Source organism: Nerophis ophidion, unplaced genomic scaffold (genome assembly GCF_033978795.1).
Source record: "Nerophis ophidion isolate RoL-2023_Sa unplaced genomic scaffold, RoL_Noph_v1.0 HiC_scaffold_176, whole genome shotgun sequence".
In the NCBI taxonomy this organism is placed as follows: Eukaryota; Metazoa; Chordata; class Actinopteri; order Syngnathiformes; family Syngnathidae; genus Nerophis; species Nerophis ophidion.
In genome coordinates, this window is record NW_026907098.1 from 105627 (window position 1) to 132500 (window position 26874).

Below are 26874 nucleotides of genomic sequence, written 5' to 3' on the forward strand. Positions count from 1 at the left end.
AGGCTTGGCTTGAGTAGGATTCTTTGCTGCGGTAAGCTTGACTTGAACAGGACTTTTTAAATTGGGCGGGCTTGGCTTGGCAGGGCTTGAAACTGGAACAAGCTCAGCTTGAAGCAGGACTTGAAAGTGGAACAAGCTTTGCTTGATCGGGACCTGGAACAGGAACAGGCTTGGCTTGAGCAGCACCTGAAACTGAAGCAAACTTAGTAAAAACAGAATCTGAAACTGGAGCAAACTTGATTAAAACAGCACATGAAACTTGAGCAAGTTTGGCTTGGGCAAGACTTGAAAATGGAACCATTTGACTTGAGCAGGACCTAAACTTAGAGCACACTTGGCTTGAGCAGGACTTTAAACTGGAACAGCTTGGCTTGAGCAGGACCTGAAACTGAAGCAAACTTGTTTAAAACAGAATCTGAAACAAGTTTGGCTTGAAGCATGACCTGAAACTGGAATGAGCTTGGCTTGAAGCAGGACCTTAAACTGGGCCGGACTTGGCTGGAGCAGGACTTGAAGCTGGGGCAAACTTGCCTTTAGCAGGACTTAAAGCTGGGGCGAGCTTGCCCTTAATAGGACCTAAAGCAGGGGCAGGCATGACCTGAGCAGGACTTGAAGCCTGGACGAACTTGGCTTGAGCAGGACTTAAAGCTGGGCCGAACAAGACTTTAAAATGACTTGAAACTGGAGTTTGCTCTGCTTGAGCAGGATTCTTTGCTGCGGTGAGCCTGACTTTAACAGGACTTTTAAATTGGGAGAGCTTGGCTTGAGCTGTACCTGATACTGGAACAACCTTGGCTTGAAACAAGACCTGAAACTGGGGCGGTCTTGGCTTGAGCAGGACTTGAAGCTGGGGCGAGCTTGGCTTGAGCAGGACCTGAAACTGGAACAGGCTTGGCTTGAGCGGGATTCTTTGCTGCGTGAGCTTGGCTTGAAGCTGGACCTAAACAAGCTTGGTTTGAAGCAGGACCTGATACTGGAACAAGCTTAGCTTGGAGCAGGACCTGAAACTAGAACAAGCTTGGCCTGAAGCAAAACGTAGAACTGGAACAAGCTTGGCTCGAAGAAGGACCTGAAACTGGAATAAGCTTGGCTTGAAGCAGGACCTGAAACTGAAACCAAAATTGGCTTGAGCTAGGCCTGAAACTGGAACGGTCTTGGCTTGAGCAGGACTTGAAACTGGAACGGGCTTGAATTTAACGGGATCTGAAACTGGAACGGGCTTGGCTTGAAGCAGGACCTGAAACTGGAAAAGGCTTGGCTTGAAGCAGGACCTGAAACCGGCTTGGCTTGAGCAGGACATGAAACTGAAACAACCTTGGCTTGAAGCAGGACCTGAAACTGGGGCAGTCTTGGCTTGAGCAGGACTTGAAGCTGGGGCGAGCTTGGCTTGAGCAAGACTTGAAGTTGGAGCATTTTTTACTTGACCTGGACCTGCAACCAGGGCAAGAGTAGCTTGAGCAGGACCTGAAAACAGGAACAAAGTTGGCTTGAACAGGACCTGAAACCGGGGGTGGGCTTGGCTTGAGCAGGACTTGATGCTGGTGTAACCTATACATGCAACAAAGCAATGTAAAATATATGGGGTGTTATGGGCTAGGAACAGAAGACTCGAGTTTTGACTCAAAGAGAGAAGGCAGAGACTGAATAACTGTTTGCTTGTCACCCTGTATTAAATTGTTAGTGATGGACAGCATCTATACATATACACGCACAACAATGAGTTGAATGGTCATTCAACGTGAGAGCAGTTTGAAGGAAACAATTACTATAAACATAGACGCAATATCAATTCAATGATTAAGTGTCTTTGGATCTGGTTTAACCTCAGCTGAGATATTAAAGTTCTTGGAGACAGTATAAGCAGTACAGTCCATGTGGTACGGTTTTGGCGCTTAAGTGTGTAGAGGGTGGCTTGAGAGCCTCTTACCAGCCCAGACAGAATAGGTGGTGGGGTTCCTGGCTGGAATCTCCCCAGAACAGGTCCGTGGACTAGATGCTTTTTTTCCTTAGCTTGACATCAAAGGGAGAAGCCTGGCCTGTGTAAAAACCAGGACCATCTTTATAAATCCATGTGTACACAAATCAAACATCTTCATTAAATAACACTAATTGCATAATAAGTATTCAGAACAGGTTCTAGTTTTTTCCTCAATATTGTACAACATAAATCAACGTACATGTCAAACTCCCAATATGCAATACAGTGCTAAAATAATCTTTAGCAACATAAATACAACCTATAAAAAGCGATCAGTTCTCTAAAGGTGCTTATTATCAAACAAATTCAAAAGTAAATTCAATTTAAAGTAATATAAAGCTAATAGCTTCAGTAATAAAGTGGATATAGTTGTTGTACGTGTCAAATATAAATGCAAAGCTAAAAACGCCATAAGTGCACAAATGTAATCACGGGTTCAATAAAGAAATATGCCAAAAAGACTGCTAAAATGAAAACAATTGGAGAGCGACTATTGCTAAAGGTGCTAATTTCATAAACAAGGACTCACCAACTCCGCTTCTACAGGGTTACAGGTTTCTACAGCTCAATGACAAAACTATGGCGCTGGTCGTCGGCTATATAAGGTTAACAAATCTGCATTTAGTTAAGAATCCCGTCAGCACAATATTTTGTGTGAAAACGAAGATTAAATACCTACGTTAAGCAGAATTACAACCTGTTTCCCCTCACATGTACTGGCCACTTCCTGCTACTGGAATATAATTAAAGTTACATGGACCGCGGCGGTCACGTGACTGGGAGGAAGTGCAGTGCTCAAAGAGCAATAGGGAGCAAGAGCATAAAAGTGTCCATAGAAAAGTATGAATTTGACACCTGTGTTACACTGGGGCGAACTTGGCTTGAGCAGCACCTGAAACTGGAGCAAGCTTAGCTTGAGTAGGACCTGAAACTGGACACGAGCTTGGCTTGAACTGGACCTGAAACTGGACCCAAGCTTGGCGTGAACAGGACCTGAATGGAGCAAGCTAGGCTTAAAGCTGGTGAGAGCTGTGATTGAAGCTGGGGCGGGCTTGGCTTGAGCAGGACTTCCAACTAAGGGAAGCTTCCTTTAAGATGGACCTGAAACTAGAGCGAGTTTGGCTCAAACAGAATCTGAAACTGGAGCAAGCTTGAAACGAAAATAATCTGAAACTGGAGAGACCTTTACTCAAACAAGACTTAAATATAGATCATTTTTGACTTGGACTCGAGCAAGACATGAATATAGATAATTTTTTACTTGAACAGGACATGAAACTGGAACAATTTTGGCTTGAAGAAGGACCTGAAACTGGAACAAACTCGGCTTGAAGCAGGACCTGAAACTGGAACAGGCTTGGCTTGAGTAGTCCCTAAAACTGGGGCGGGCTTGGCTTGAGCAGGACCTGAAACTGGAATGGGATTGGCTTGAGCAGGACCTGAAATTAGAACGGGCTTTGCTTGAACAGGACCTAAAACTGGAACGGGCTTGGCTTGAGCAGCACCTGAAACTGGAGCAAACTTGGTCAAAACAGCTTATGAAACTTGAGCGAGCTTGGCTCAAGCAAGACTTGAAGATGCAACACTTTTGACTTGAACAGGACCTGAAACAAGAGCAAGCTTGGTTTTAACAGGACCTGAAACTGAAGCAAACTTGGTTAAAACAGAAACTATCACTGGAACAAACTTGGCTTGAAAAAGGACCTGAAACTGGGACGACCTTGGCTTGACGCAGCATCTGAAACTGGAAAAAGCTTGACTTGAGCAGGACCTGAAACTGGAATAAACTTGGCTTGAACCGTACATGAAACTGGGGCGGGCTAGGCTTGAGCAGGACTTGAAGCTGTGACGGGTTTGGCTTGAGCAGGACCTGAAACTGGAATGAGCTTGGCTTGAGCAGGACCTGATGCTGGGGCGAACATTGCTTGAGCAGGACTTGAAGCTGGGGAGAACTTTGCTTGAGCAGGACTTGAAGCTGGGGCGAACTGGCTTGAGCAGGACTTGAAGCTGTGGAAAATTTCCCTTTAACAGGACTTGAAACTGGAGCACACTTGGCTTGAGGAGGATTCTTTGCTGCAGTGAGATTGAATTGAGCTGGACCTGAAACTGGAACAAGCTTGGCTTGTAACAAGACCTGAAATTGGAACAGGCTTGGCTTGAAGCAGGATCTGAAACTGGAACGGGCTTGGCTTGAACCAGAACTGAAACTGGAACGGGCTTGGCTTGCGCTGGACCTGAAACTGGAACAGGCTTGGGTTGAGCTGGACCTGAAAATGGAACAGACTTGGCTTGAACGGGACCTGAAATTGGAACGGGCTTGGCTTGAGCAGGACCTGAAGCTGGGGCGGCCTTGGCTTTGCTGGACTTAAAGCTGGGGCGGGCATGGCTTGAGCAGGACTTGAAGTTGGGACAGGCATGGCTTCAGCAGGACTTGAAGTTGGAGCTTGCTTGGCCCAGATTCTTTGGTGCAGTGAGCGTGGCTTCAAACTGGACCTGAAATTGGAACAGGCTTGGCTTGAGCAGCACCTAAAACTGAAGCAAACTTGGTTAAAACCGCACATGAAACTTGAGCAAGACTGGAAGATGGAACACTTTTGACTTGAACAGGACCAAAACCTAGAACAAACTTGGCTTGAGCAGGACCTGAAACTGGAACGAGCTTGGCTTGAAGCAGGACCTGAAACTGGAACGAGCTTGGCTTGAAGCAGGACCTGAATCTGGAACGAGCTTGGCTTGAAGCAGGACCTGACACTGGATGAGCTTGGCTTGAAGAGGACTTGAAGCTGGGGCGAACTTGGGTTTAAAAGAATATTAAATAGGAAAACGCTTGGCTTGAAATGGACCTGAAACTGGAACAAGCAAGCTTGAAGCAGGATCTGAAACTGAAACGGGGTTGGCTTGAGCAGGGCCTGAAACTGGAACGGGCTTGCCTTGAGCAGGATTATTTGTTGTGGTGAGCTTTGCTTGAGATGGACCTGAAACTGGAAAAAGCTTGGCTTGAAGCAGTACCTGAAACTGGAACAGGCTTGGCTTGAGCAGGACCTGAAACTGGCTTGAACAAGACTTGAAGCTGGAGCAAACTTGGTTTGAGCAGGAATTGACACTGGAACATTTTTGGCTTGAGCAGGACCTAAAACTGGGGCGGACTTGGCTTGAGCAGGACCTGATACTGGGGCAGGTTTGGCTTGAGCAGGACTTGAAGCTGGGGCAAGCTTGGCTTGAGCAGGACTTGAAGCTGGGGCAAACTTGGCTTGAGCAAGTGGTAAGCCTGACTTTGAACAGGACTTTACAATTAGGCGACCTTGGCTTAAGCGGGACCTGAAACTGGAACAAGATTGATTTGAAGCAGGACCTGAAACTGGAACAAACTTGGCTTGAAGCACGACCTGAAACTGGAACCGGCTTGGCTTGAGCAGTACCTAAAACTGGAACGGGCTTTGCTTGAACAGGACTTGAAGCTCGGGCGAACTTGGTTTAAGCAAGAATTGACACTGGAGCATTTTTAGCTTTTAGAGAACCTAAAACTCGGGCGGGCTTGGCTTGAGCAGGACCTGAAACTGGAACAAGCTTGGCTTGTAGCAGGACCAGACACTGAAACTAGCTTGGCTTGAAGCAGGACCTGAAACCGGAACAAGCTTGGCTTGACGCAGGACCTGAAACTGAAACAATCTTGGCTTGAAGCAGGACCTGAAACTGGAACACACTTGGCTTGAAGCAAGATCTGAAACTGGAACAAACTTCGCTTGAGGCGGACCTGAAACTGGAACAGGCTTGGCTTGAGCGGGACCAGAAACTGGAACAAGCTTGGCTTGAGCGGGACCTGGAACTGGAACGGGCTTAGCTTGAACGGGACATGGAACAAACTTAACTTGAGCTGGACCTAAAACTGGAACAAGCTTGGCTTAAGCAGGACCTGGAACAGGCTTGGCTTGAGCGGAGACCTGAAACTGGAACGGGCTTGGCCTGAACAGGACCTGAAGATGGGGCAAACTTGGTTTTAACATGATTTTAAACTGGAGCACGCTTAGCGTGAGCAAGATTCTTTGGTGCAGTGAGCTTGGCTTGATGCAGGACCTGAAACTGGAACAATTTTGGCTTGAAAAAGGACCTGAAACTGGCACAAACTTGGCTTGAAGCAGGACCTGAAACTGGAACAGGCTTGGCTTGAGCAGTACCTGAAACTGGAACGGGCTTGGCTTGAACATGACTTGAAGCTCGGGCGAACTTGGTTTAAGCAAGAATTGACACTGGAGCATTTTTAGCTTGAAGAAGACATAAAACTGGGGCGGGCTTGGCTTAAACAGGACTTGAAACTGGAACAAGCTTGGCTTGAAGCAGGACCAGACACTGAAACAAGCTTGGCTTGAAGCAGGACCTGAAACTGGAACAAGCCTGGTTTGAAACAGGACTTGTAACTGGAACAAACACGGCTCAAGCAGGACCTGAAACTGGAATAAGCTTGGCTTGAAGCAGTACCAGACACTGAAACAAGCTTGGCTTGAAGCAGGACCTGAAACTGGAACAAGCTTGGCTTGAAACAGGACCTGAGACTGGAACAAACTTGGCTCGAGCCGGACCTGAAACTGGAACGGGCTTGGCTTGAGCGAGAACTGTAACTGGAACAGGCTTGGCTTGAGCGGGACCTGAAACTGGAACAGGCTTGGCTTGAGCGGGACCTGGAACTGGAACGGGCTTAGCTTGAGCGGGACCTGGAACAGGCTTGGCTTGAGCGAGACCTGAAACTGGAACGGGCTTGGCCTGAGCAGGACCTGGAGATGGGGCGGGCTTGGCTTGGCTGGACTTGAAGCTGGGGCGGGCATGGCTTGAGCAGGACTTGAAGCTGGGGCGAATTTGGTTTTAACATGATTTTAAACTGAAGCGTGCTTGGCGTGAGCAAGACTCTTTGGTGCAGTGAGCTTGGCTTGACGCAGGACCTGAAACTGAAACAATCTTGGCTTGAAGCAGGACCTGAAACCGGAACACACTTGGCTTGAAGCAAGATCTGAAACTGGAACAAACTTGGCTTGAGGCAGTACCTGAAACTGGAACAAACTTGGCTTGAGCCAGACCTGAAACTGGAAGGGGCTTGGCTTGAGCAGGATTCTGTGCTGCGGTGAGCTTGCCTTGAGCTGGACCTGAAACTGGAAGAACCTTGGCTTGAAGCCGGACCTAAAAGTGGAACAAGCTTGGCTCGAAGCAGGACCTGAAACTGGAACAAACTTGACTTGTTGCAGGACCTGAAACTGGCACAAACTTGAGTTGAAGCAGAACCTGAAATTGGAACAGGCTGGGCTTGAACAGTACCTGAAACTGGAACGGGCTAGGATTGAACAGAACTTGTAGCTGGGGCGTACTTTGTTTGAGCAAGAATTGACACTGGAGCATTATTGGCTTGAACAGGACCTAAAACTGGGGCAGGCTTGGCTTTAGCAGCACCTCAAAAAGTGAAGCGAACTTTGTTAAAACAGAATCTGAAACTGAAGCAAACTTGGTTAAAACAGCACATGAAATTTGAGCAAGACTTGAAGATGGAACAGTTTTGTCTTGAACGGGACCTGAAACTAGAGCAAGCTTGTCTTAAGCAGGACCTGAGACTGAAGTAAACTTGGTTAAAACAGAATCTGAAACTGGAAAAAAAAAAAGCTGGGCTTGACAGAGGACCTGAAATTGGGACGACCTTGGCTTGAAGCAGGACCTGAAACTGGAACAAGCTTGGCTTGAGCCGGACCTGACACTGGAACAGGCTTGGCTTGAGCCGGACCTGAAACTGGAACAAGCTTCGCTTGAACCAGACCTGAAACTTGAAGCTGTGACGGGCTTGGCTTGAGCAGGAAATGAAGCTGTGACGGGCTTGGCTTGAGCAAGACCTGGTGCTGGGGCGAGCTGGGCTTGAGCAGGACTTGAAACTGGGGCGGGCTTGGCTTGGCAGGACCTCAAACTGGAACAAGCTGGGCTTGAGCTGGATCTGAAACTGAAACAACCTTGGCTTGAGCTGGATCTGAAACTGGAACAAGCTTGGTTTGAAGCATGACCTGAAACAGAAACGAGCTTGGCTTGAAGCAGGACTTGAACCAGGGGCGAACTTGGCTTGAGATGGACTTTACACAGGAGCACGCTTGGCTTGAGCAAACTTTGCTACGGTGAACTTGGCTTGAGCAGGACCTAAAATTGGAATGGGCTTGGCTTGAACAGGACCTAAAACTGAAACGGGCTTGGCCTGAGCAGCACCTGAAGCTGAAGCGAACTTTGTTAAAACAGAATCTGAAACTGGAGCGTACTTGGTTAAAACAGCACATGAAACTTGAGCAAGACTTGAAGATGGAACACTTTTGACTTGAACAGGACCTGAAGCTAGAGCAAGTTTGTCTTAAGCAGGACCCGAAACTGAAGTAAACTTGGTTAAAACAGAATCTGATACTGGGACAAAAAGCTTGGCTTGAAACAGGACCTGAAACTGTGACGACCTTGGCTTGAAGCAGGACCTGAAACTGGAATAAGCTTGGCTTGAGCCGGACTTGAAACTGGAACACGTTTTGCTTGAACTGGACCTGAAACTGGGACGGGCTTGGTTTGAGCAGGACTTGAAACTGTGACGGGCTTGGCTTGAGCAGGACTTGAAACTGGAACGTACTTGGTTAAAACAGCACATGAAACTTGAGCAAAACTTGAACATGGAACACTTTTGACTTGTACAGGACCTGAAACTAGAGCATGTTTTTCTTAAGCAGGACCCCATACTGAAGTAAACTTTGTTAAAACAGAATCTGACACTAGAAAAAAAACTTGGTTTGAAACAGGACCTGAAACTGGGACGACCTAGGCTTGAAGCAGGACCTGAAACTGGGACGACCTTGGCTTGAACCGGACCTGAAACTCGGGCGGGCTTGGCTTAAGCAGGACTTGAAGCTGTGGCAAGCTTGGCTTGAGCGGGACCTGAAACTGGAACAAGCTTGGCTTGAAGCAGGACCTGAAACTGGAACAAGCTTGGCTTGAAGCAGGACCTAAAACTAGAAACAAGCTCGAGCCTGACCTGAATTTGGAACAGGCTTGGCTTGAGCAGGACGTTAAACTGGACCAGGCTTAGGTTGATTGGGACCTGAAAATGGAACGGGCATGAATTGAGCGGAACCTGGAACTGTACAAGTGCTTGGCTTGAGCTAGATCTGGAACAAACTTGGCTTGAAGCATGACCTGAAACTGGAACGACCTTGGCTTGAAGCAGGACCTGAAACTGGAACGTGCTTGGCTTGAAGAGGACTTGAACCTGGGACGAACTTGGCTTGAGCAGGACTTGAACCTGGGGCGAAACTTGGCTTTAGCAGGACTTTAAACAGGAGCACCCTTGGCTTGAGCAAAAGTCTTTGCTGCGGCGAGCTTGGCCTGAGCTGGACCTGAAACTGTAAGCTTGGCTTGAAGCAGGAATTGAAACTGAAACGGGCTTGGCTTGAGCAGGACCTGAAATTGGAACGGGCTTGGCTTGAACAGGACCTAAAACTAGAATGGGCTTGGCTTGAGCAGCACCTGAAACTGAAGCGAACTTTGTTAAAACAGAATCTGAAACTGGAGCGAATTTGGTTAGAACAGCACATGGAGCAGATTGGCTCGAGCAAGACTTGAAGATGGAACACTTTTTACTTGAACAGGTCCTGTAACTAGAACAAACTTGTCTTAAGTAGGACCTAAAACTGAAGTAAATTCGGTTAAAACAGAATCTGACACTGGAAGAAAGACCTGAAACTGGGACGACCTTGGCTTGAAGCAGGAGCTGAAACTAGAACAAGCTTGGCTTGAGCAGGATTCTTTGCCTCAGTAAGCTTGACTTGAACAGGACTTTTCAAATTGGGCGAGCTTGGCTTGAGCGGGACCTTACACTGGAACAAGCTTGCCTTTAAGCAGGACCTGAAACTAGAACAAGCTTGAGCCTGACCTGAATTTGGAATGGGCTTGGCTTGAGCAGGACCTTAAACTGGAACGGGCTTGGCTTGAGTCGTATTTGAAACTGGAACAAGCTTGGCTTGAACCGGACCGGAAACTGGAAGGGCAGGGCTTGAGCAGAACTTGAAGCTGCTATGGGCTTGGCTTGAGCAGGACCTAATGCTGGGGCGAGCTTGGCTTGAGCAGGACTTGAAACTGGGGCGGGCTTGGCTTGGCAGGACTTGAAACTGGAGCGCGCTTGGCTTGAGCAGGATTCTTTGCTGCGGTAAGCTTGAACAGGACTTTTCAAATTGGGCAAGCTGGACTTGAAACTGGAACAAGTTTGGCATGAGCTGGATCTGAAACTGGAACAAGCTTGGCTTGAAGCATGACCTAAAACAGAAACGAGCTTGGCTTGAAGCAGGACTTGAACCTGGGGCGAACTTGGCTTGAGATGGACTTTAAACAGGAGCACGCTTGGCTTGAGCAAACCTGCTTGCTGCGGTGAGCTTGGCTTGAGCAGGACCTAAAATTGGAACGGGCTTGGCTTGAACAGGACCTAAAACTGAAACGGGCTTGGCTTGAGCAGCTCCTGAAGCTGAAGCGAACTTTGTTAAAACATAATCTGAAACTGGAGCGTACTTGTTTAAAACAGCACATGAAACTTGAGCAAGACTTGAAGATGGAACACTTTTGACTTGAACAGGACCTGAAACTAGAGCAAGCTTGTCTTAAGTAGGACCCGAGACTGAAGTAAACTTGGTTAAAACAGAATCTGATACTGGGAAAAAAAGCTTGGCTTGAAACAGGACCTGAAACTGGGACGACCTTGGCTTGAAGCAGGACCTAAAACTGGAACAAGCTTGGCTTTAGCCGGACCTAAAACTGGAACAAGCTTTGCTTGAACCGGACCTGAAACTGGGGCGGGCTTGGCTTCAGCAGCACTTGAAGTTGTGACAGGCTTGGCTTGAACAGGACTTGAAACTGGGGCGGGCTTGACTTGAGCAGCATTCTTTGCTGCGGTAAGCTTGACTTGAACAGGACTTTTCAAATCAGGCAAGCTTGGCTTGAGCGGGACCTGAAACTGGAACAAGCTTGGCTTGAAGCAGGACCTGAAACTGGAACAAGCTTGAGCCTGACCTGAATTTGGAACGGGCTTGGCTTGAGCAGGATGTTAAACTGGACCAGGCTTAGGTTGATCGGGACTTGAAACGGGAACGGGCATGAATCGAGCGGAACGTGGAACTGGAACAGTACTTGGCTTGAGCTGGATCTGGAACAAACTTGGTTTGAAGCATGACCTGAAACTGGAACGACCTTGGCTTGAAGCAGGACCTGAAACTTGAACGGGCTTGGCTTGAAGAGGACTTGAACCTGGGGCGTACTTGGCTTGAGCAGGACTTGAACCTGGGGCGAAACTTGGCTTTAGCAGGACTTTAAACAGGAGCATCCTTGGCTTGAGCAAAATTCTTTGCTGCGGCGAGCTTGGCTTGAGCTGGACCAGAAACTGGAACAAGCTTGACATGAAGCAGGAATTGAAACTGGAATGGGCTTGGCTTGAGCAGGACCTGAAATTGGAACGGGCTTGGCTTGAACAGGACCTAAAACTAGAATGGGCTTGGCTTGAGCAGCACCTGAAACTGCAGCGAACTTTGTTAAAACAGAATCTGAAACTGGAGCGAATTTGGTTAAAACAGCACATGGAGCTTAAACAAGCTTGGATCGAGCAAGACTTGAAGATGGAACACTTTTTACTTGAACAGGTCCTGAAACTAGAACAAACTTGTCTTAAGTAGGACCTAAAACTGAAATAAAACATAATCTGACACTGGAAACAGGACCTGAAACTGGGACGACCTTGGCTTGAAGCAGGACCTGAAACTAGAACAAGCTTGGCTTGAGCAGGATTCTTTGCCTCAGTAAGCTTGACTTGAACAGGACTTTTCAAATTGGGCGAGCTTGGCTTGAGCGGGACCTTACACTGGAACAAGCTTGGCTTGAAGAAGGACCTGAAACTAGAACAAGCTTGAGCCTGACCTGAATTTGGAATGGGTTTGGCTTGAGCAGGACCTTAAACTGGAACGGGCTTGGCTTGAGCCGTATCTGAAACTGGAACAAGCTTGGCTTGAACCGGACCTGAAACTGGAAGGACATGGCTTGAGCAGGACTTGAAGCTGTGATGGGCTTGGCTTGAGCAGGACCTAATGCTGGGGCGAGCTTGGCTTGAGCAGGACTTGAAACTGGGGCGGGCTTGGCTTGGCAAGACTTGAAACTGGAGCGCCCTTGGCTTGAGCAGGATTCTTTGCTGCGGTAAGCTTGAACAGGACTTTTCAAATTGGACTAGCTGGACTTGAAACTGGAACAATCTTGGCTTGAGCTGGATCTGAAACTGGAACAAGCTTGGCTTGAAGCATGAACTGAAACATAAACAAGCTTGGCTTGAAGCAGGACTTGAACCTGGGGTGAACTTGGCTTGAGATGGACTTTAAACAGGAGCAAGCTTGGCTTGAGTAAACCTGCTTGCTGCGGTGAGCTTGGCTTGAGCAAGACCTAAAATTGGAACGGGCTTGGCTTAAACAGGACCTAAAACTGAAACGGGCTTGGCTTGAGCAGCACCTGAAGTTGAAGCGAACTTTGTTAAAACAGAATCTGAAACTGGAGCGTACTTGGTTAAAACAGCACATGAAACTTGAGCAAGACTTGAAGATGGAACACTTTTGACTTGAACAGGACCTGAAACTAGAGCAAGTTTGTCTTAAGCAGGACCCGAAACTGAAGTAAACTTGGTTAAAACAGAATCTGATACTGGGAAAAAAAGCTTGGCTTGAAACAGGACCTGAAACTGGGACGACCTTGGCTTGAAGCAGGACCTGAAACTGGAATAAGCTTGGCTTGAGCCGAACTTGAAACTGGAGCACGCTTTGATTGAACTGGACCTGAAACTGGGGCGGGCTTGGCTTGAGCAGGACCTGAAACTGGAACAAGCTTGGCTTTAGCCGGACATGAAACTGGAACAAGCTTGGCTTGAACCGGACCTGAAACTGGGGCGGGCTTGGCTTGAGCAGGACTAGAAGCTGTGACAGAATTGGCTTGAGCAGGACTTGAAACTGGGGCGGGCTTGGCAGGGCTTGAAACTGGAGCGCGCTTGAATTGAGCAGCATTATTTGCTGCGGTAAGCTTGACTTGAACAGGACTTTTCAAATTAGGCGAGCTTGGCGTGAGCGGGATCTGAAACTGGAACAAGCTTGGCTTGAAGCAGGACCTGAAACTAGAAACAAGCTTGAGCCTGACCTGAATTTGGAACGGGCTTGGCTTCAGCAGGACGTTAAACTGGACCACGCTTAGGTTGATCGGGACCTGAAACTTGAACGGGCATGAATTGAGCGGAATCTGGAACTGGAACAGTGCTTGGCTTGAGCTGGATCTGGAACAAACTTGGCTTGAAGCATGACCTGAACCTGGAACGACCTTGGCTTGAAGCAGGACCTGAAACTGGAACGGGTTTGGCTTGAAGAGGACTTGAACCTGGAGCGAACTTGGCTTGAGCAGGACTTGAACCTGGGGCGAAACTTGGCTTTAGCAGGACTTTAAACAGGAGCACCCTTGGCTTGACCAAAATTTTTTGCTGCGGCGAGCTTGGCTTGAGCTGGACCTGAAACTGGAACAAGCTTGGCTTGAGCAGGACCTGAAATTGGAACAATCTTGGCTTGAGCTGGATCTGAAACTGGAACAAGCTTGGCTTGAAGCATGAACTGAAACATAAACAAGCTTGGCTTGAAGCAGGACTTGAACCTGGGGTGAACTTGGCTTGAGATGGACTTTAAACAGGAGCAAGCTTGGCTTGAGTAAACCTGCTTGCTGCGGTGAGCTTGGCTTGAGCAAGACCTAAAATTGGAACGGGCTTGGCTTGAACAGGACCTAAAACTGAAACGGGCTTGGCTTGAGCAGCACCTGAAGTTGAAGCGAACTTTGTTAAAACAGAGTCTGAAACTGGAGCGTACTTGGTTAAAACAGCACATGAAACTTGAGCAAGACTTGAAGATGGAACACTTTTGACTTGAACAGGACCTGAAACTAGAGCAAGTTTGTCTTAAGCAGGACCCGAAACTGAAGTAAACTTGGTTAAAACAGAATCTGATACTGGGAAAAAAAGCTTGGCTTGAAACAGGACCTGAAACTGGGACGACCTTGGCTTGAAGCAGGACCTGAAACTGGAATAAGCTTGGCTTGAGCCGAACTTGAAACTGGAGCACGCTTTGATTGAACTGGACCTGAAACTGGGGCGGGCTTGGCTTGAGCAGGACCTGAAACTGGAACAAGCTTGGCTTTAGCCGGACATGAAACTGGAACAAGCTTGGCTTGAACCGGACCTGAAACTGGGGCGGCTTGAAGCAGGACCTGAAACTGGAATAAGCTTGGCTTGAGCCGAACTTGAAACTGGAGCACGCTTTGATTGAACTGGACCTGAAACTGGGGCGGGCTTGGCTTGAGCAGGACCTGAAACTGGAACAAGCTTGGCTTTAGCCGGACATGAAACTGGAACAAGCTTGGCTTGAACCGGACCTGAAACTGGGGCGGCTTGAAGCAGGACCTGAAACTGGAATAAGCTTGGCTTGAGCCGAACTTGAAACTGGAGCACGCTTTGATTGAACTGGACCTGAAACTGGAACAAGCTTGGCTTTAGCCGGACATGAAACTGGAACAAGCTTGGCTTGAACCGGACCTGAAACTGGGGCGGGCTTGGCTTGAGCAGGACTAGAAGCTGTGACAGAATTGGCTTGAGCAGGACTTGAAACTGGGGCGGGCTTGGCAGGGCTTGAAACTGGAGCGCGCTTGAATTGAGCAGCATTATTTGCTGCGGTAAGCTTGACTTGAACAGGACTTTTCAAATTAGGCGAGCTTGGCTTGAGCGGGATCTGAAACTGGAACAAGCTTGGCTTGAAGCAGGACCTGAAACTAGAAACAAGCTTGAGCCTGACCTGAATTTGGAACGGGCTTGGCTTGAGCAGGACGTTAAACTGGACCACGCTTAGGTTGATCGGGACCTGAAACTTGAACGGGCATGAATTGAGCGGAATCTGGAACTGGAACAGTGCTTGGCTTGAGCTGGATCTGGAACAAACTTGGCTTGAAGCATGACCTGAACCTGGAACGACCTTGGCTTGAAGCAGGACCTGAAACTGGAACGGGTTTGGCTTGAAGAGGACTTGAACCTGGAGCGAACTTGGCTTGAGCAGGACTTGAACCTGGGGCGAAACTTGGCTTTAGCAGGACTTTAAACAGGAGCACCCTTGGCTTGACCAAAATTTTTTGCTGCGGCGAGCTTGGCTTGAGCTGGACCTGAAACTGGGAACAAGCTTGGCTTGAGCAGGACCTGAAATTGGAACAATCTTGGCTTGAGCTGGATCTGAAACTGGAACAAGCTTGGCTTGAAGCATGAACTGAAACATAAACAAGCTTGGCTTGAAGCAGGACTTGAACCTGGGGTGAACTTGGCTTGAGATGGACTTTAAACAGGAGCAAGCTTGGCTTGAGTAAACCTGCTTGCTGCGGTGAGCTTGGCTTGAGCAAGACCTAAAATTGGAACGGGCTTGGCTTGAACAGGACCTAAAACTGAAACGGGCTTGGCTTGAGCAGCACCTGAAGTTGAAGCGAACTTTGTTAAAACAGAGTCTGAAACTGGAGCGTACTTGGTTAAAACAGCACATGAAACTTGAGCAAGACTTGAAGATGGAACACTTTTGACTTGAACAGGACCTGAAACTAGAGCAAGTTTGTCTTAAGCAGGACCCGAAACTGAAGTAAACTTGGTTAAAACAGAATCTGATACTGGGAAAAAAAGCTTGGCTTGAAACAGGACCTGAAACTGGGACGACCTTGGCTTGAAGCAGGACCTGAAACTGGAATAAGCTTGGCTTGAGCCGAACTTGAAACTGGAGCACGCTTTGATTGAACTGGACCTGAAACTGGGGCGGGCTTGGCTTGAGCAGGACCTGAAACTGGAACAAGCTTGGCTTTAGCCGGACATGAAACTGGAACAAGCTTGGCTTGAACCGGACCTGAAACTGGGGCGGCTTGAAGCAGGACCTGAAACTGGAATAAGCTTGGCTTGAGCCGAACTTGAAACTGGAGCACGCTTTGATTGAACTGGACCTGAAACTGGGGCGGGCTTGGCTTGAGCAGGACCTGAAACTGGAACAAGCTTGGCTTTAGCCGGACATGAAACTGGAACAAGCTTGGCTTGAACCGGACCTGAAACTGGGGCGGCTTGAAGCAGGACCTGAAACTGGAATAAGCTTGGCTTGAGCCGAACTTGAAACTGGAGCACGCTTTGATTGAACTGGACCTGAAACTGGAACAAGCTTGGCTTTAACCGGACATGAAACTGGAACAAGCTTGGCTTGAACCGGACCTGAAACTGGGGCGGGCTTGGCTTGAGCAGGACTAGAAGCTGTGACAGAATTGGCTTGAGCAGGACTTGAAACTGGGGCGGGCTTGGCAGGGCTTGAAACTGGAGCGCGCTTGAATTGAGCAGCATTATTTGCTGCGGTAAGCTTGACTTGAACAGGACTTTTCAAATTAGGCGAGCTTGGCTTGAGCGGGATCTGAAACTGGAACAAGCTTGGCTTGAAGCAGGACCTGAAACTAGAAACAAGCTTGAGCCTGACCTGAATTTGGAACGGGCTTGGCTTGAGCAGGACGTTAAACTGGACCACGCTTAGGTTGATCGGGACCTGAAACTTGAACGGGCATGAATTGAGCGGAATCTGGAACTGGAACAGTGCTTGGCTTGAGCTGGATCTGGAACAAACTTGGCTTGAAGCATGACCTGAACCTGGAACGACCTTGGCTTGAAGCAGGACCTGAAACTGGAACGGGTTTGGCTTGAAGAGGACTTGAACCTGGAGCGAACTTGGCTTGAGCAGGACTTGAACCTGGGGCGAAACTTGGCTTTAGCAGGACTTTAAACAGGAGCACCCTTGGCTTGACCGAAATTTTTTGCTGCGGCGAGCTTGGCTTGAGCTGGACCTGAAACTGGAACAAGCTTGGCTTGAGCAGGACCTGAAATTGGAACAATCTTGGCTTGAGCTGGATCTGAAACTGGAACAAGCTTGGCTTGAAGCATGAACTGAAACATAAACAAGCTTGGCTTGAAGCAGGACTTGAACCTGGGGTGAACTTGGCTTGAGATGGACTTTAAACAGGAGCAAGCTTGGCTTGAGTAAACCTGCTTGCTGCGGTGAGCTTGGCTTGAGCAAGACCTAAAATTGGAACGGGCTTGGCTTGAACAGGACCTAAAACTGAAACGGGCTTGGCTTGAGCAGCACCTGAAGTTGAAGCGAACTTTGTTAAAACAGAGTCTGAAACTGGAGCGTACTTGGTTAAAACAGCACATGAAACTTGAGCAAGACTTGAAGATGGAACACTTTTGACTTGAACAGGACCTGAAACTAGAGCAAGTTTGTCTTAAGCAGGACCCGAAACTGAAGTAAACTTGGTTAAAACAGAATCTGATACTGGGAAAAAAAGCTTGGCTTGAAACAGGACCTGAAACTGGGACGACCTTGGCTTGAAGCAGGACCTGAAACTGGAATAAGCTTGGCTTGAGCCGAACTTGAAACTGGAGCACGCTTTGATTGAACTGGACCTGAAACTGGGGCGGGCTTGGCTTGAGCAGGACCTGAAACTGGAACAAGCTTGGCTTTAGCCGGACATGAAACTGGAACAAGCTTGGCTTGAACCGGACCTGAAACTGGGGCGGCTTGAAGCAGGACCTGAAACTGGAATAAGCTTGGCTTGAGCCGAACTTGAAACTGGAGCACGCTTTGATTGAACTGGACCTGAAACTGGGGCGGGCTTGGCTTGAGCAGGACCTGAAACTGGAACAAGCTTGGCTTTAGCCGGACATGAAACTGGAACAAGCTTGGCTTGAACCGGACCTGAAACTGGGGCGGGCTTGGCTTGAGCAGGACTAGAAGCTGTGACAGAATTGGCTTGAGCAGGACTTGAAACTGGGGCGGGCTTGGCAGGGCTTGAAACTGGAGCGCGCTTGAATTGAGCAGCATTATTTGCTGCGGTAAGCTTGACTTGAACAGGACTTTTCAAATTAGGCGAGCTTGGCTTGAGCGGGATCTGAAACTGGAACAAGCTTGGCTTGAAGCAGGACCTGAAACTAGAAACAAGCTTGAGCCTGACCTGAATTTGGAACGGGCTTGGCTTGAGCAGGACGTTAAACTGGACCACGCTTAGGTTGATCGGGACCTGAAACTTGAACGGGCATGAATTGAGCGGAATCTGGAACTGGAACAGTGCTTGGCTTGAGCTGGATCTGGAACAAACTTGGCTTGAAGCATGACCTGAACCTGGAACGACCTTGGCTTGAAGCAGGACCTGAAACTGGAACGGGTTTGGCTTGAAGAGGACTTGAACCTGGAGCGAACTTGGCTTGAGCAGGACTTGAACCTGGGGCGAAACTTGGCTTTAGCAGGACTTTAAACAGGAGCACCCTTGGCTTGACCAAAATTTTTTGCTGCGGCGAGCTTGGCTTGAGCTGGACCTGAAACTGGAACAAGCTTGGCTTGAGCAGGACCTGAAATTGGAACAATCTTGGCTTGAGCTGGATCTGAAACTGGAACAAGCTTGGCTTGAAGCATGAACTGAAACATAAACAAGCTTGGCTTGAAGCAGGACTTGAACCTGGGGTGAACTTGGCTTGAGATGGACTTTAAACAGGAGCAAGCTTGGCTTGAGTAAACCTGCTTGCTGCGGTGAGCTTGGCTTGAGCAAGACCTAAAATTGGAACGGGCTTGGCTTGAACAGGACCTAAAACTGAAACGGGCTTGGCTTGAGCAGCACCTGAAGTTGAAGCGAACTTTGTTAAAACAGAGTCTGAAACTGGAGCGTACTTGGTTAAAACAGCACATGAAACTTGAGCAAGACTTGAAGATGGAACACTTTTGACTTGAACAGGACCTGAAACTAGAGCAAGTTTGTCTTAAGCAGGACCCGAAACTGAAGTAAACTTGGTTAAAACAGAATCTGATACTGGGAAAAAAAGCTTGGCTTGAAACAGGACCTGAAACTGGGACGACCTTGGCTTGAAGCAGGACCTGAAACTGGAATAAGCTTGGCTTGAGCCGAACTTGAAACTGGAGCACGCTTTGATTGAACTGGACCTGAAACTGGGGCGGGCTTGGCTTGAGCAGGACCTGAAACTGGAACAAGCTTGGCTTTAGCCGGACATGAAACTGGAACAAGCTTGGCTTGAACCGGACCTGAAACTGGGGCGGCTTGAAGCAGGACCTGAAACTGGAATAAGCTTGGCTTGAGCCGAACTTGAAACTGGAGCACGCTTTGATTGAACTGGACCTGAAACTGGGGCGGGCTTGGCTTGAGCAGGACCTGAAACTGGAACAAGCTTGGCTTTAGCCGGACATGAAACTGGAACAAGCTTGGCTTGAACCGGACCTGAAACTGGGGCGGGCTTGGCTTGAGCAGGACTAGAAGCTGTGACAGAATTGGCTTGAGCAGGACTTGAAACTGGGGCGGGCTTGGCAGGGCTTGAAACTGGAGCGCGCTTGAATTGAGCAGCATTATTTGCTGCGGTAAGCTTGACTTGAACAGGACTTTTCAAATTAGGCGAGCTTGGCTTGAGCGGGATCTGAAACTGGAACAAGCTTGGCTTGAAGCAGGACCTGAAACTAGAAACAAGCTTGAGCCTGACCTGAATTTGGAACGGGCTTGGCTTGAGCAGGACGTTAAACTGGACCACGCTTAGGTTGATCGGGACCTGAAACTTGAACGGGCATGAATTGAGCGGAATCTGGAACTGGAACAGTGCTTGGCTTGAGCTGGATCTGGAACAAACTTGGCTTGAAGCATGACCTGAACCTGGAACGACCTTGGCTTGAAGCAGGACCTGAAACTGGAACGGGTTTGGCTTGAAGAGGACTTGAACCTGGAGCGAACTTGGCTTGAGCAGGACTTGAACCTGGGGCGAAACTTGGCTTTAGCAGGACTTTAAACAGGAGCACCCTTGGCTTGACCAAAAATTTTTGCTGCGGCGAGCTTGGCTTGAGCTGGACCTGAAACTGGAACAAGCTTGGCTTGAGCAGGACCTGAAATTGGAACAATCTTGGCTTGAGCTGGATCTGAAACTGGAACAAGCTTGGCTTGAAGCATGAACTGAAACATAAACAAGCTTGGCTTGAAGCAGGACTTGAAACTGGGGTGAACTTGGCTTGAGATGGACTTTAAACAGGAGCAAGCTTGGCTTGAGTAAACCTGCTTGCTGCGGTGAGCTTGGCTTGAGCAAGACCTAAAATTGGAACGGGCTTGGCTTGAACAGGACCTAAAACTGAAACGGGCTTGGCTTGAGCAGCACCTGAAGTTGAAGCGAACTTTGTTAAAACAGAGTCTGAAACTGGAGCGTACTTGGTTAAAACAGCACATGAAACTTGAGCAAGACTTGAAGATGGAACACTTTTGACTTGAACAGGACCTGAAACTAGAGCAAGTTTGTCTTAAGCAGGACCCGAAACTGAAGTAAACTTGGTTAAAACAGAATCTGATACTGGGAAAAAAAGCTTGGCTTGAAACAGGACCTGAAACTGGGACGACCTTGGCTTGAAGCAGGACCTGAAACTGGAATAAGCTTGGCTTGAGCCGAACTTGAAACTGGAGCACGCTTTGATTGAACTGGACCTGAAACTGGGGCGGGCTTGGCTTGAGCAGGACCTGAAACTGGAACAAGCTTGGCTTTAGCCGGACATGAAACTGGAACAAGCTTGGCTTGAACCGGACCTGAAACTGGGGCGGCTTGAAGCAGGACCTGAAACTGGAATAAGCTTGGCTTGAGCCGAACTTGAAACTGGAGCACGCTTTGATTGAACTGGACCTGAAACTGGAACAAGCTTGGCTTGAGCAGGACCTGAAACTGGAACAAGCTTGGCTTTAGCCGGACATGAAACTGGAACAAGCTTGGCTTGAACCGGACCTGAAACTGGGGCGGGCTTGGCTTGAGCAGGACTAGAAGCTGTGACAGAATTGGCTTGAGCAGGACTTGAAACTGGGGCGGGCTTGGCAGGGCTTGAAACTGGAGCGCGCTTGAATTGAGCAGCATTATTTGCTGCGGTAAGCTTGACTTGAACAGGACTTTTCAAATTAGGCGAGCTTGGCTTGAGCGGGATCTGAAACTGGAACAAGCTTGGCTTGAAGCAGGACCTGAAACTAGAAACAAGCTTGAGCCTGACCTGAATTTGGAACGGGCTTGGCTTGAGCAGGACGTTAAACTGGACCACGCTTAGGTTGATCGGGACCTGAAACTTGAACGGGCATGAATTGAGCGGAATCTGGAACTGGAACAGTGCTTGGCTTGAGCTGGATCTGGAACAAACTTGGCTTGAAGCATGACCTGAACCTGGAACGACCTTGGCTTGAAGCAGGACCTGAAACTGGAACGGGTTTGGCTTGAAGAGGACTTGAACCTGGAGCGAACTTGGCTTGAGCAGGACTTGAACCTGGGGCGAAACTTGGCTTTAGCAGGACTTTAAACAGGAGCACCCTTGGCTTGACCAAAATTTTTTGCTGCGGCGAGCTTGGCTTGAGCTGGACCTGAAACTGGAACAAGCTTGGCTTGAGCAGGACCTGAAATTGGAACGGGCTTGGCTTGAACAGGACCTAAAACTAAAATGGGCTTGGCTTGAGCAGCATCTGAAACTGAAGCGAACTTTGTTAAAACAGAATCTGAAACTGGAGCGAATTTGGTTAAAACAGCATATGGAGCTTAAACAAGCAAGACTTGAAGATGGAACAGTTTTTACTTGAACAGGTCCTGAAACTAGAACAAACTTGTCTTAAGTAGGACCTAAGACTGAAATAAAACATAATCTGACACTGGAAACAGGACCTGAAACTGGGACGACCTTGGCTTGAAGCAGGACTTGAAACTAGAACAAGCTTGGCATGAGCAGGATTCTTTGCCTCAGTAAGCTTGACTTGAACAGGACTTTTCAAATTGGGCGAGCTTGGCTTGAGCGGGACCTTACACTGGAACAAGCTTGGCTTGAAGCAGCACCTGAAACTAGAACAAGCTTGAGCCTGACCTGAATTTGGAATGGGCTTGACTTGAGCAGGACCTTAAACTGAAACGGACTTGGCTTGAGCCGTATCTGAAAATGGAACAAGCTTGGCTTGAACCGGACCTGAAACTGGAAGGGCATAGCATGAGCAGGACTTGAAGCTGTGATGGGCTTGGCTTGAGCTGGACCTAATGCTGGGGCGAGCTTGGTTTGAGCAGGACTTGAAACTGGGGCGGGCTTGGCAGGACTTGAAACTGGAGTGCGCTTGGCTTGAGCAGGATTCTTTGCTGCGGTAAGCTTGAACAGGACTTTTCAAATTGGGCGAGCTGGACTTGAGCGGGACCTGAAACTGGAACAAGCTTGTCTTGAAGCAGGACCTGAAACTGGAACAAGCCTGGCTTGAGCTGGACCTGAAACTGGAACAAACTTGGCTTGAATCAGGACCTAAACTGGAACAAGCTTGGCTCGAAGTAGGACCTGAAACTTGAACAAACTTGGCTTAATGCAGGACCTGAAACAGGCACAAACTTGGCTTGAAGCAGGACCTGAAATTGGAACAGGCTCGGCTTTAACAGTACCTGAAACTGGAACGGGCTTGGTTAATTTGGTTAAAACAGCACATGAAACTTGAGCAAGAATTGAAGATGGAACACTTGACTTGAACAGGACCTGAAAATAGAGCAAGCTTGGCTTGAAACAGGACCTGAAACTGGGATGACCTTGGCTTGAAGCAGGACCTGAAACTGGAACAAGCTTGGCTTGAGCCGGACCTGAAACAAGCTTGGCTTGAGCCAGACCTGAAACTGGAGCGATTTTTGCTTAAATAGGACTTAAAGCTTTGACGGGCTTGGATTGAGCAGGACTTGAAGCTGTGACGGGCTTGGCTTGAGCAGGACTTAAAACTGTGACGGGCTTGGCTTGAGCAGGACTTAAAACTGTGACGGGCTTGGCTTGAGCAGGACTTGAAGCTGTGACGGGATTGGCTTGAGCAGGACCTGATGCTGGGGCGAGTTTGGCTTGAGCAGGATTCTTTGCTGCGGTAAACTTGACTTGAACAGGACATTTCAAATTGGGCGAGTTTGGCTTGAGCAGGACCTGAAACTGGAACAAGCTTGAGCCTGACCTGAATTTGGAACGGGCTTAGCTTGAGCAGGACCTTAAACTGGAACGGGCTTGGCTTGAGCAGGACCTGAAACTGGAACGGTGCTTGGCTTGAGCTGGATCTGAAACAAGCTTAGATTGTAGCATGACCTGAAACTGGAACGAACTTGGCTTGAAGCAGGACCTGAAATTGGAACAGGCTTGGCCTGAGCAGTGCCTGAAACTGGAACGGGATTGGCTTGAACAAAACTTGAAGCTGGGGCGTACTTGGTTTGAGCAAGAATTGACACTGGAGCATTTTTGGCTTAAACAACACCCTAAAACCTGGGCGGTCTTGGCTTGAGTGGGACCTGAAACTGGAACGGGCTTGGCTTAAACAGGACCTGAAAATGGTACGGGCTTGGCTTGAGCAGGACCTGAAATTGGAATGAGCTTGGCTTGAACAGGACCTAAAACTGGAACGGGCTTGGCTTGAGCAACACCTGAAACTGAAGCAAACTTTCTTAAAACAGAATCTGAAACTGGAACAAACTTGGTTAAAACAGCACATGAAACTTGAGCAAGAATTTAAGATGGAACACTTGACTTGAACAGGACCTGAAAATAGAGCAAGCTTGGCTTGAAACAGGACCTGAAACTGGGATGACCTTGGCTTGAAGCAGGACCTGAAATTGGAACAAGCTTGGCTTGAACCGGACCTGAAACTGGAACAAGCTTGGCTTGAACCGGACCTGAAACTGGGGCGGGCTTGGCTTAAACAGGACTTGAAACTTTGACGGGCTTGGCTTGAGCAGGACTTGAAGCTGTGACGGGCTTGGCTTGAGCAGGACTTGAAACTGTGACGGACTTGGCTTGAGCAGGACTTGAAACTGTGACGGACTTGGCTTGAGCAGTACTTGAAGCTGTGACGGGATTGGCTTGAGCAGGACCTGATGCTGGGGCGAGCTTGGCTTGAGCGAGACTTGAAACTGGGGCGGGCTTGGCTTGGATTGAAACTGTAGCGCACTTGGCTTGAGCATGATTCTTTGCTGCGGTAAGCTTGACTTGAACAGGACTTTTCAAATTGGGCGAGTTTGGCTTGAGCAGGACCTGAAACTGGAACAAGCTTGAGCCTGACCTGAATTTGGAACGGGCTTAACTTGAGCAGGACCTTAAACTGGAAAGGGCTTGGCTTGAGCAGGACCTGAACCTGGAACAGTGCTTTGCTTGAGCTGGATCTGAAACAAGTTTGGTTTGTAGCATGACCTGAAACTGGAATGAACTTGGCTTGAAGCAGGACCTGAAATTGGAACAGGCTTGGCTTGAGCAATGCCTGAAACTGGAACGGGATTGGCTTGAACAAAACTTGAAGCTGGGGCGTACTTGGTTTGAGCAAAAATTGACACTGGAGCATTTTTGGGCTCGGCTTGAGCAGGACCTGAAACTGGAACGGGCTTGGCTTGAGCAGGACCTGAACATGGAACGAGCTTGGCTTGAACAGGACCTAAAACTGGAACGGGCTTGGCTTGAGCAGCACTTGAAATTGAAGCGAACTTTGTTAAAACAGCACATGAAACTTGAGCAAGACTTGAAGTTGGCACACTTGACTGATGCTGGGGCGAGCTTGGCTTGAGCGGGACTTGAAACTGGGGCGGGCTTGGCTTGGCAGGACTTGAAACTGGAGCGCGCTTGGCTTAAGCAGGATTCTTTGCTGTGGTAAGCTTGACTTGAACAGGACTTTTCAAATTGGGCGAGCTTGGCTTGAGCGGGACCTGAAACTGGAACAAGCTTAGTTCGAAGCAGGACCTGAAACTGGAACAAGCTTGAGCCTGACCTGAATTTGGAACGGGCTTGGCTTGAGCAGCACTTGAAACTGAAGCGAACTTTGTTAAAACAGCACATGAAACTTGAGTAAGACTTGAAGATGGCACACTTGACTTGAACAGGACCTGAAGCTGGTCAGGCTTTGCTTGAGCAGGACTTGAAGCTGTGACGGGCTTGGCTTGAGCAGGACTTGAAGCTGTGACGGGCTTGGTTTGAGCAGGACCTGATGCTGGGGCGAGCTTGGCTTGAGCAGGACTTAAACCTGGGGCGGGCTTGGCTTAGCAGGGCTTGAAACTTGGCCTGAGCAGGATTCTATGCTGCGGTAAGCTTGACTTGAACAGGACTTTTCAAATTGGGCGAGCTTGGCTTGAGTGGGACCTGAAACTGTAACGAGCTTGGCTTGAAGCAGGACCTGAAACTGGAACAAGCTTGAGCCTGACCTGAATTTGGAACGGGCTTGGCTTGAGCAGGACTTTAAACTGGAAAGGGCTTTGCTCGAGCAGGACCTGAAACTGAAACGGTGCTTGGCTTGAGCTGGATCTGAAACTGGAACAAGCTTGGCTTGAAGCATGACCTGAAACTGGAACAGGCTTGGCTTGAAGAGGACCTGATGCTGGGGCGAGCTTGGCTTGAGCAGGACTTAAACCTAGGGCGGGCTTGGCTTGGCAGGGCTTGAAACCTGGCTTGAGCAGGATTCTTTGCTGCGGTAAGCTTGACTTGAACAGGACTTTTTAAATTGGGCGAGCTTGGCTTGAGCGGGACCTGAAACTGGAACAAGCTCGGCTTGAAGCAGGACCTGAAAGTGGAACAAGCTTTGCTTGATGGGGACCTGGAACAGGAACAGGCTTGGCTTGAGCAGCACCTGAAACTGAAGAAAACTTGGTAAAAACAGAATCTGAAACTGGAGCAAACTTGATTAAAACAGCACATGAAACTTGAGCGAGTTTGGCTCGGGCAAGACTTGAAAATAGAACCATTTGACTTGAGCAGGACCTAAACTTAAAGCACACTTGGCTTGAGCAGGACTTTAAACTGGAACAGCTTGGCTTGAGCAGGACCTGAAACTGAAGCAAACTTGTTTAAAACAGAATCTGAAACAAGTTTGGCTTGAAGCACGACCTGAAACTGGAATGAGCTTGGCTTGAAGCAGGACCTTAAACTGGGCCGGACTTGGCTGGAGCAGGACTTGAAGCTGGGGCGAACTTGCCTTTAGCAGGACTTATAGCTGGGGTGAGCTTGCCTTTAATATGACTTAAAGCAGGGGCGGGCATGGCTTGAGCAGGACTTGAAGCCTGGACGAACTTGGCTTGAGCAGGACTTAAAGCTGGGCCGAACAAGACTTTAAAATGACTTGAAACTGGAGCGCGCTTGGCTTGAGCAGGATTCTTTGCTGCGGTGAGCCTGACTTTAACAGGACTTTTAAATTGGGAGAGCTTGGCTTGAGCTGTACCTGAAACTGGAACAACCTTGGCTTGAAGCAAGACCTGAAACTGGGGCGGTCTTGGCTTGAGCAGGACTTGAAGCTGGGGCGAGCTTGGCTTGAGCAGGACCTGAAACTGGAACAGGCTTGGCTTGAGCGGGATTCTTTGCTGCGTGAGCTTCGCTTGAAGCTGGACCTAAACAAGCTTGGTTTGAAGCAGGACCTGATACTGGAACAAGCTTAGCTTGGAGCACGACCTGAAACTAGAACAAGCTTGGCCTGAAGCAAAACGTAGAACTGGAACAAGCTTGGCTCGAAGAAGGACCTGAAACTAGAATAAGCTTGGCTTGAAGCAGGACCTGAAACTGGAACGGTCTTGGCTTGAGCAGGACTTGAAACTGGAACGGGCTTGAGATGAACGGGATCTGAAACTGGAACGGGCTTGGCTTGAAGCAGGACCTGAAACCGGCTTGGCTTGAAGCAGGACCTGAAACCGGCTTGGCTTGGAGCAGGACCTGAAACTGAAACAACCTTGGCTTGAAGCAGGACCTGAAACTGGAGCGGTCTTGGCTTGAGCA

The 26874-nt window shown here is 48.7% G+C and overlaps 1 long non-coding RNA gene across 1 annotated transcript in view; it reads right to left on the bottom strand.

The window, feature by feature from the left end:
* Positions 1-1449: 1449 nt before the first annotated feature.
* LOC133547758 (uncharacterized) overlaps positions 1450-26874 on the bottom strand; it is a 30100-nt gene continuing 4675 nt past the window's right edge. The window contains exon 3 of the long non-coding RNA XR_009805595.1: positions 1450-2036. This is a non-coding gene — a long non-coding RNA (uncharacterized LOC133547758). The remainder of the gene's footprint in view (positions 2037-26874) is intronic.